Source organism: Sander vitreus, chromosome 23, assembly GCF_031162955.1.
Source record: "Sander vitreus isolate 19-12246 chromosome 23, sanVit1, whole genome shotgun sequence".
Lineage (NCBI taxonomy): Eukaryota > Metazoa > Chordata > Actinopteri > Perciformes > Percidae > Sander > Sander vitreus.
In genome coordinates this window covers 899,588-909,638 of record NC_135877.1, presented here as the reverse complement: position 1 = coordinate 909,638, position 10,051 = coordinate 899,588, and positions in this window count along the sequence as shown.

Here is a 10,051-nt window from a genome sequence, read left to right as displayed (position 1 = left end):
GGTCACGCTCGGAGACCCCGCTGTAAGCTGGAGGTCTCTCAGACCGGTCTCGTAAATAAGAGGCTTTTATTTCACCATTGACGGATCGTTTGTTTAAATATCATGTCCATAAGATTAACGGGAACCTGTGGTTAACTGTCTTTCGGAGTTAAACTCCACACACACACACAGCGCAGGCGGGGGAGAGAGAGCTACCTGTTTCTCTTCGGGAGACTTGTTTAAATTATGCCATAGGCTAGTATATTTAGTATTTAGTTAATATTTCATCAGTCTGTATGATAAATGAACAGTTGTACATAAAGTGGTAACATGCTATGACATGTTATGTAGACTAAAGGGGAGACACCAACCTTTATCATTTTAATTGCTAATTTCGCTAATGTGGTGCACTACAATAATATAGAAATGATAATTCCACATAACACTAATAGGGACACATAGGACACACCAGTGCATATGCCTACTTATGTTTTTATTTAAACTGACTTAAACTACACTAATAATAGTAGGGATCGCGTTCCACTCTTTTGAATAAGTAAGGGGTGTTTGAGCTAAACCATAAACAATTAAAGCTCAATAAGTTTTATTTTTCAATATTATTGCAATAGTTGTAACATTGTGAGGTTTTCTTGTCCGGAGATTGTTTTAATACAAAGTGGTTATATTGTTGTGGTTTTTATTTCTAGCTGTTATTTCGGAGCCCTGCAGGTAGCCTCTGTGCTGGGGGGTTGAGCAATAACAGGAAGAAGGCATCGTCTCAAACTGTTAACAGCGTTTTCTGTGCTTGTGAACTTGCGAGTTCATTCTTCCAGGTACAACTAGCAAGAACGTTCTCCCCAAGAACACAAGTCTGTTCTTTGCATTCTTGAGATTGAGAAACATCAAAAGACTAAATACTAGAGATGCACCGATAGACCGGCCGGTGACCGGAATTGGCCGGTTTTCACGTAATCGGCCATGACCGGCGACCGGCAGGTCAGTCTGACATATGCCGATTTCATGCCGGTCAATGCTACAATTAACTGACATCCTAAGTTATACAAGTTACAGTTCTCAAGGAGGCACGCACACACGCGACAGCACAGTCTCTTTTTTCCCCTCCCCCCCTCCTCCTCTCAACTTTTCCGTCGTGTGTCGCGCGTACCCGCGCTATTCTCGCACATGTAGGGAACCTCGTGAATTAACCTGCAACAGCGGTTTGGAGATTCTTCAGCGTGTGTGCAGAAGATAACAAGTTTGCAATATGCAACACCTGCAAGGAAAAAGTAGGGCATGGAGGGACGACACCAAAAACCAAAATCACATTTTTTTTTGTTGGATATTGGATGTGAAAAGAAGGAAATGGTTCTAACATTGCACTGTAGATGTATCCTCTCTGAAGGCCGGCAGCGAAGGCAAAACCCCATTTTTCTACATTAAAGTATGGCGGATCGGTATGGCTTTCGGATCATTTTTTTGCGAATTTAATGAAATGACTTATGAAGTCAAAGCACACCATTCCCAATCATTCTGCACGTTTTGATGTATTTTTTTTGCACGTGTTGGCAACGCTGCGTGACTAGTAGCGGGGAAAAAAAATGTGGCGGAAGATATTATTATTATTATTATTATTATTACTAATAATAAGTGATGAATAATAGTCATTGTACAGATTGCTGCTATTGTACCACACTGAATAAATACAATGGAATAAAAAAAGATATTTTTGAAAAGGTTTCTCTTCATGTAACTTTATAAATCCTTGAAGGAAAACAGCAAAATAAGTGAATATAAAAATCCCATTAAAATCATAACATTTACAAGACGTCTTACATTTAAAATGTGTGTGAGTGTGCGCGTGTGTGTGCACTTCTGCTAAAACCTGCACACCAATAGAATACATTTACTCCCAGCCTGTTTGTTTACTATGTGATTTTGCTTTAGTGGTGTGTCTTCCGTCTCCATGACAACTAGAGCTGTCTAAACTGTACACAGGAAGCATGTGTATGTTTGTGTGCTTGAGGTCAGTTTCCTGTCCATTTCAAGAGATCAATATCAGTGTTTCCCACAGGTTGAGAATTTACTTGTGGTGGTGGGTTGCGCAGGATGTGATGGCTGGGTTCAGTAATAAACTAGTCAAACAAAGGTTTATGAACTATTTATTTAAAAAAGTGACTACATAAGATAATTTAGAAAAAGAAATAACTATGATACATATTTTTGATGTTTTAAATATGGTTGGTTTATCTGCCCATTGCACATATGTTTTTTTTAAAGATAATTTTTTGGACATTTCCAGGCCCACATTGACAGGACAGCTGAATGAAATGAAAGGGGGGAGAGAGGGGGGAATGACATGCAGCAAAGGGCCGCAGGTCGGACCCGAACCGCGGGCCCGCTGCGTCGAGTAGCAAACCACATATGGGCGCCCGCTCTACCAACTGAGCCATCCAGGCGCCCAAGCCTTTTTTCTTTTCTTGTTAAACAGCTATTTTGTATATTTGTTTCTATATTTATTGTTTATTTCATATCAAAAGGGATGGTTCGGAGTAATTTCACCCTAGGGTCCTTTGCACCAAGACCTCGAGCCAAACGCCCCCCCGGAAGCTTTTTTCCCTTTGTCTAACATTGGGCGAGTTAGCGCTATCAGGTCTATCTCATAAATTACCCCACTAATAATGCCCGGAATGGTACCAAACTTCTATTGCACAAAACCAAGATAAGGGATTAAGCCGGGATATTCCAGTTATCCTGGATGAATTTAGCCTTGACTTGGTTGCACAAAAGCAGAGGCACCTAAGTTACCATGGAGATTTAGTCTGTGCAGCTAGCCTGCTCCTGACCAGGCTAACAGCCAGGATTTATTAATCTTGGGGCCTTTTCTGTTCACTCAGCAGTTGGTTTACCTTATTATTATTATTATTATTATTATTATTATTATTATTATTATTATTATTATTATTATCAGCCTGCATTAAAATACAACAGGTGCATATTGCTGTTCAGTAAAGCACTGTTATATAAAGTTGTGACCATTATTTTTAGAATTATTCATGTGACAGTCATTGTTACTGTTATATTGCTGTATGAAAACTGTTTTGGTGAAAATATTACGCCAGTTGTTGAGATAATTAGAAAAGGCTGATACAGTTGCAAATGTGTTTTAAATGAAGTCAGTGATGAAGGATAATATGTAAAGTGCTACACACGTGTTAGTGGTTCTAACAATGGCAGACTGGTCATGGACAAATACATCTTTAATTATTTTAGTTGATTTATTTCTTTTAGTATTCTTTAACAAAGGATCATGTATGTTCCTGTTCCATGTGCACTGTATTTGGCACACATTGTATTTCTTAGCACATAATGTGTGTTCTCTCCAGTGAACTGGGACTATAATTTGGGAGGATTGAACAATTATTATAGGTTTTTATAATTGTAGAATCCTCCCTAATCTAGTCTTAGTTCACTGGACCAGTAACTATATAGTTGAGGCTAATGTACATACTGTACATTCATGAAACAACAGGGAGAGGACACCTCAATGGTTTTTGACCTTATATTTTGCTGAGAGAGAGAGAGAGAGATACGCTTCACAGCATTGTAGATTAGTGGCTGTAATTGATCTTCATGGTACATTTCCTGCGTAACATTAGGCTGTCTTCTGCTCACTTTTAAGGCAAAGAGTACAACTGCTCATTTGTGCAAATAATTAGCCTAACTTCTTGAATGGTATGGCAGTTTCAATTCAGAGCAGTGGTCAGTAAATGTATATTTTTAGGCTACTTCAGTCGGTCCGTGATAGTCTGCCTCGCTTTCTCTCGCTGTTTTATTACACCGGCCGTGTTTCTTTTTTACAATACATATGTTGTCATAATACCATATGAAGCTGCTGCTCACTCTGTGTAAATAATACACAACGCGTATTCTCCATTTTAGCATCAGTAAATCGATACTGTGGTCTATTTAAGAAAGCCGTGAACGTGCACTTATCCCAACTATCTACACCTGGCTTGACATAGCTTCACCTTCTCATCCTGGCTCGGCAAACGTGCAACCGATTAAGCCGTGATGAGCGGACCACACTAAGTCAAGCTGCGCTTTTTCAGTTATCCTGGATTTCTTCATTCTACTTTTGTGCAACAGCCCCCAGGAGTTTATTTAAATAACACTTGCCTGATGGCTCCTACTCTCTGCTGCTACCGCTACTGCGGCCGGTGGACTTCGGTAAAGTTAGAAAGATATTCACAGATTCGAACTTCCGGGATCAATTACTCTACAGCGAAATGTTATTAAATCACAAACGACGCATCTTTCCTACCATAGTAAGGTTAACAACGGGCTACAAACTAATTTTCATCAAAACGAGCCGTCCTCCAACCTGGAGAAATAACATTGGTCTCTACGAGCAGCTGGTGGTGAGACGGCAGTGAGACGAGTGTTTAGGGACCGTCTACAAACTACAACACCAACTCCAAACTTACCTCAATTATAACTTGTCTCCTGCTAGTTGTACTACAGCTCTTACTTTTAAAAATTAAGTTTGGAGACACTACTCATAACTACATACATAAGGTAACTTTCTTTTAAAACAAAATATCATATATGTCTTAGAGGCAGAGATTTGGAAGCCCCAAGTGTTCCCCCATTCCTCTACACACACTAACACTTTGAAACTGTTTTAAAACAAACTCTACATTATGGCGTCTTTTCCAGATGGCCCCGTCATCTGCAAACAAAGACAGACCAAATCCTCTCTCTAATGTACCAAAGATATAATTTATCATTACATTAAATACAACTGGACTTATAACAGTACCCTGTGGGCTTCCACTCTCTATTTCTGCAGTCTTTGAGCTGACACTACCAACCATTACTTGTATTGTTCTTTTCATTAAAAAATCATTAATCCAATTAAACATTTGTCCCCTAACTCCCAAGTCAAACATTTTAATCATTAATCCCTCCTTCCACAACGAATCATATGCCTTAATATCCAAGAATACACTCACTACTATTTCCTTATTTCTAAATGCCCTTTTAATATCCTGATCCAAAACTGCCACTGACTCCACTGTAGACCTTCCATTCCTAAAGCCATTCTGGACATCAACAAAGAGTCCTCTGGTTTCTAAAAAATAAATTAATCTGTTGGTTACAATCCTCTCAATAATTTTACAGAGCACAGCTGTGAGCGCTATAGGGCTTTAAGATAGGGACCACAACTGTATGTTTCCATTCCTTTGGTTAATAACCCTCTGCCCACACAGTATAAAACAAAGCTAAGATTTCCTCCAGTACAGTGTCGTCCAGATGTTTAAATAATTCATATGACAACCTATCTGGCCCCTGATCTTCTTTTAAATACCCCTGACATTCTACGCACAGCTGACCACAAATTCCTAAGTCTCAGGGCCTAGCGTTCCACAAAACTTCCTCCAACTATTCCTCTTTGCATCCTTTATAACTCTTCTTGCTACTGCCCTTAACCGCTTGTACTCCATTGCATTAACCAAAATTGGATACTTTCTTAACCTTCTATATGTTATATTCCTACTACTAACAGCTTAATCACATTCTTTATTCCACCAAGGAACCAGCATATGGACCTACGTTCCTGCGTTACAGGGATGGTACAACAAGCAGCCTTGTGTGTCATGAGACTAATGTACAGTATTATTCCAACTATCTACAGAACCCTTACTATCAATTTCTCCTACTACATTTTGAGCCTTTTCCTGGAACATATCCCATTTGGCCTGAGAAAAGTTATATCTAGGGACTTTCTTTTCCACTTCTCTCCTCAAATCCCTACCAAACCTGCATAAAATCGGATAATGATCACTACCCAGTATATCTATCCATTACATCCCCTTCGCCAATTTTAGCTAAGTTTGAAAGAAGCAATTGATAAATCTATGTGGCTGCAGGTGTTTCTCACAATATTATACCTAGACAGCCTGCCATCATTTAACACTACCAACTCATGCTTATCTAGAAAACATAGGCGGCACCAGGGAGGGGCTTGGGGGTGCTGTAGCTACCCCTAGGATTCCCATAGCACCCCCAAGAAATTGCTGTGGTTCGTTAATGTGTAAATAGTATAATTTATATTTGAAAAATGAATACATACATTACTAAAACAAACCGATTATTTTTTGACTAAAAAAACATGAAGCAAACACCATTGGCCGAATACTATCCTATTCGGCCAATGGGCGCAGCACACATTAAACCTTTGACCTTAATTCCGCAGTAACGTATTTACACAGAAGAAGAACAATGCAACATTTGGTAGCCGTTAGGATTAGCAAAGTGAGTGTAACATTAGCAAAGTGTAATTTTTTTACTCCCTAAATGTCAACATGTGGAGACTTTATCTGTTATATACAGATATGACTACGTTATTTTTACCATGTGTGCAAGTATGAATACTGTGTGAGGATGCGTGCATGTGTGTTTATGTGTGTGTTTGGCTGACTGTGGTGTATTTGGCCTGCTGCATTACTTCTCTGCAAATATAAGCTACTGTATGAAAGCTGCAGTAATGATTGTGTAAACCCGGCTTGTTGGCTAGTATTTGAAATATGTTCGGTGGGCTAATCAGAGTTTTATGGTGCTGTTGTATCGGCAACTTTAGTTTTAACTTTAGTTAAAAAACATAAATCAATCTCTCTCTCCCTCTCATTCGCTCGCTTAGTAAACCGCGGCGGAGGTGGGTGCGTATCTGCGTGTGCGTGTGTGTGTATTGTTAGCATGTGTGTCAAGGGAAACTCAAAAGAAAATCTCTGGTGCTGCCACTGCTAGAAAATCTTCCACAATAACACAATTTGTAATCACTACCCCATAAAGGGTTATGGGCATTAAAATCTCCAATCCATATAACAGGACACCTTACCTTCTCCATTATCTCATCATCTCATCTCATCTGACAATACCAAAGATTGACAGGGGTTATAATAATTCAGCACAGTAATAGAATTCTGACTGCTCCAAACCTCCACAGCCAAACACTCAAGATCAGAATTAATATCAACTGTCCTATACTGCAACCCAGTCTTTAACAAAAGTTGCACAGCCCTCACCTGATCTATCAGACTTATAGTTAGGTTCGGAAATATTTGGACACACAATTTTCATAACTTTGGCCCTGTGCGCTAACATAATGGATTTGAAAAGAAATCGAGATGAAATTGTGTGCAGACTTTCAGCTTTATTTTGAGATCAGGTGATTGACTCGGCCATTGTAGAATATTCCACTTCTTTGCCTTGAAAAACTCCTGGGTTGCTTTTGCAGTATGTTTTGGGTCATTGTCCATCTGTACTGTGAAGCGCCGTCCAATCAACTTTGTTGAATTTGGCTGAATATGAACAGACAGAATGTTCCTATAGACTTCAGAATTCATGCGGTTGCTTCCATCTTCTGTCATATCATCAATACACACTAGTGACCCAGTGCCACTGGAAGGCATGCATGCCCATGCCATTACACTGCCTCCACCATGTTTTATAGATGATGTGGTGTGCTTCAGTTCAAGAGTCGTCCCAAGCCTTCTCCATACTTTTCTATTCCCATCATTCTGGTACAAGTTGATCTTAGTTTCATCAGTCCAAATAATGCTGTTCTAGAACTGGGCTGGCTTTTTATGTCTTCTGGCAAACTCTAATCTGACTTTTCTATTCTTGAGGTTTATAAATGGTTTGCACCTTGTGGTGAACCCTCTGTATTTGCTCTTGTGAAGTCTTTATTATTTATGGTAGACTTGGATAATGATACGCCTACTTCCTGGAGAGTCTTCTTCACTTCACTAGATGTTGTGAAGGGGTTCTTCTTTACCAAGGAAAGGATCCTGCAATCATCAACCACTGTTGCCTTTTGTATTGCTGAGCTCACTGGTGCGTTCCTTTTTTCTCAGAATGTACCAAACTGTTGATTTCCTAATGTTTGTGCTATCTCTCTGATGGATTTTTGTCTTTTTTCTGCAGCCTAAGGATGCCTGCTTTACTTGCATTGAGAGCTCCTTTGACCGCATGTTGTATATCCGCAGCAACAGCTTCCAAATGAAAATGCCACACCTGAAATCAACTCCAGACCTTTTATCTGCCTAATTGATGATGAAATAATGAGGGAATTTCAACTTTTGACTCATCCATCCATCCATCTTCATCCGCTTATCCGGGGTCGGGTCGCGGGGGTAGCAGCTCCAGTAGGGGACCCCAAACTTCCCTTTCCCGGGCCACATTAACCAGCTCCGACTGGGGGATCCCGAGGCGTTCCCAGGCCAGGTTAGAGATATAATCCCTCCACCTAGTCCTGGGTCTTCCCCGAGGCCTCCTCCCAGCTGGACGTGCCTGGAACACCTCCCTAGGGAGGCGCCCAGGGGGCATCCTTACCAGATGCCCGAACCACCTCAACTGGCTCCTTTCGACGCAAAGGAGCAGCGGCTCTACTCCGAGCTCCTCACGGATAACTGAGCTTCTCACCCTATCTCTAAGGGAGACGCCAGCTACCCTCCTGAGGAAACCCATTTCGGCCGCTTGTACCCTGGATCTTGTTCTTTCGGTCATGACCCAGCCTTCATGACCATAGGTGAGGGTAGGAACAAAAACTGACTGGTAGATTGAGAGGTTTGCCTTCTGGCGCAGCTCTCTTTTTCGTCTAACGGTGCGATAAATTGAATGTAATACCGCACCTGCTGTGCCGATTCTCCGACCAATCTCCCGCTGCATTGTCCCCTCACTTGCAAACAAGACCCCAAGGTACTTGAACTCCTTCACTTGGGGTAAGGACTCATTCCCTACCTGGAGAAGGCACTCCATCGGTTTCCTGCTGAGATACCACGACCAGGACAGAATCCGCATTGTTCCTCTTCAACCTGAGATTCGACTATCGACCGAACCCTCCTTTCCAGCACCTTGGAGTAGACTTTACCGGGGAGGCTGAGAAGTGTGATACCCTGTAATTGGCACACACCCTCTGGTCCCCCTTTTTAAAAGGGGAACCACCACCCCGGTCTGCCACTCCTTAGGCACCGTCCCAGACTTCCACGCAATGTTGAAGAGGCGTGTCAACCAAGACAACCCCTCCACACCCAGAGCTTTAAGCATTTCTGGACGGATCTCATCAATTCCTGGGGCTTTGCCACTGTGGAGTTGTTTAACTACCTCAGCAACCTCCACCAGGGAAATTGATGCCAATCCCCCCTCATTCTCCAGCTCTGCCTCTACTATAGAGGGCGTATTAGTCGGATTTAGGAGTTCCTCAAAGTGCTCCTTCCACCGCCCTATTACCTCCTCAGTTGAGGTCAACAGCGTCCCATCCTTACTGTACACAGCTTGGATGGTTCCCCGCTTCCCCCTCCTGAGGTGGCGAACGGTTTTCCAGAAGTACCTTGGTGCCGACCGAAAGTCCTTCTCCATGTCTTCTCCGAACTTCTCCCACACACGCTGCTTTGCCTCTTTCACGGCAGAGGCTGCAGCCCTTCGGACCCTTCGGTACCTTGCAACTGCCTCCGGAGTCGTCTGGGATAACATATCCCGGAAAGACTCCTTCTTCAGTCGGACTGCTTCCCTGATCACCGGTGTCCACCACGGTGTTCGTGGGTTACCGCCCCTTGAGGCACCTAAGACCCTAAGACCACAGCTCCTCACCGCAGCTTCAGCAATGGAAACTTTGAACATTGTCCACTCGGGTTCAATGCCCCCAGCCTCCACAGGGATGCACGAAAAGCTCCGCCGGAGGTGTGAGTTGAAAGTCTGTCGGACAGGGGCCTCCTCCAGACGTTCCCAATTTACCCGCACTACCCGTTTGGGCGTCCAGAGTCTTCCCCCACCCCCTGACCCAACTCATCACCAGATGGTGATCGGTTGACAGCTCCGCCCCTCTCTTCACCCGAGTGTCCAAAACATATGGCCTCAGATCAGATGAAACGATTATAAAATCGATCATTGACCTTTGGCCTAGGGTGCTCTGGTACCAAGTACACTTATGAGCATCCCTATGTTCGAACATGGTGTTCGTTATAGACAATCCATGACTAGCACAGAAGTCCAACAACAAACAACCACTCTG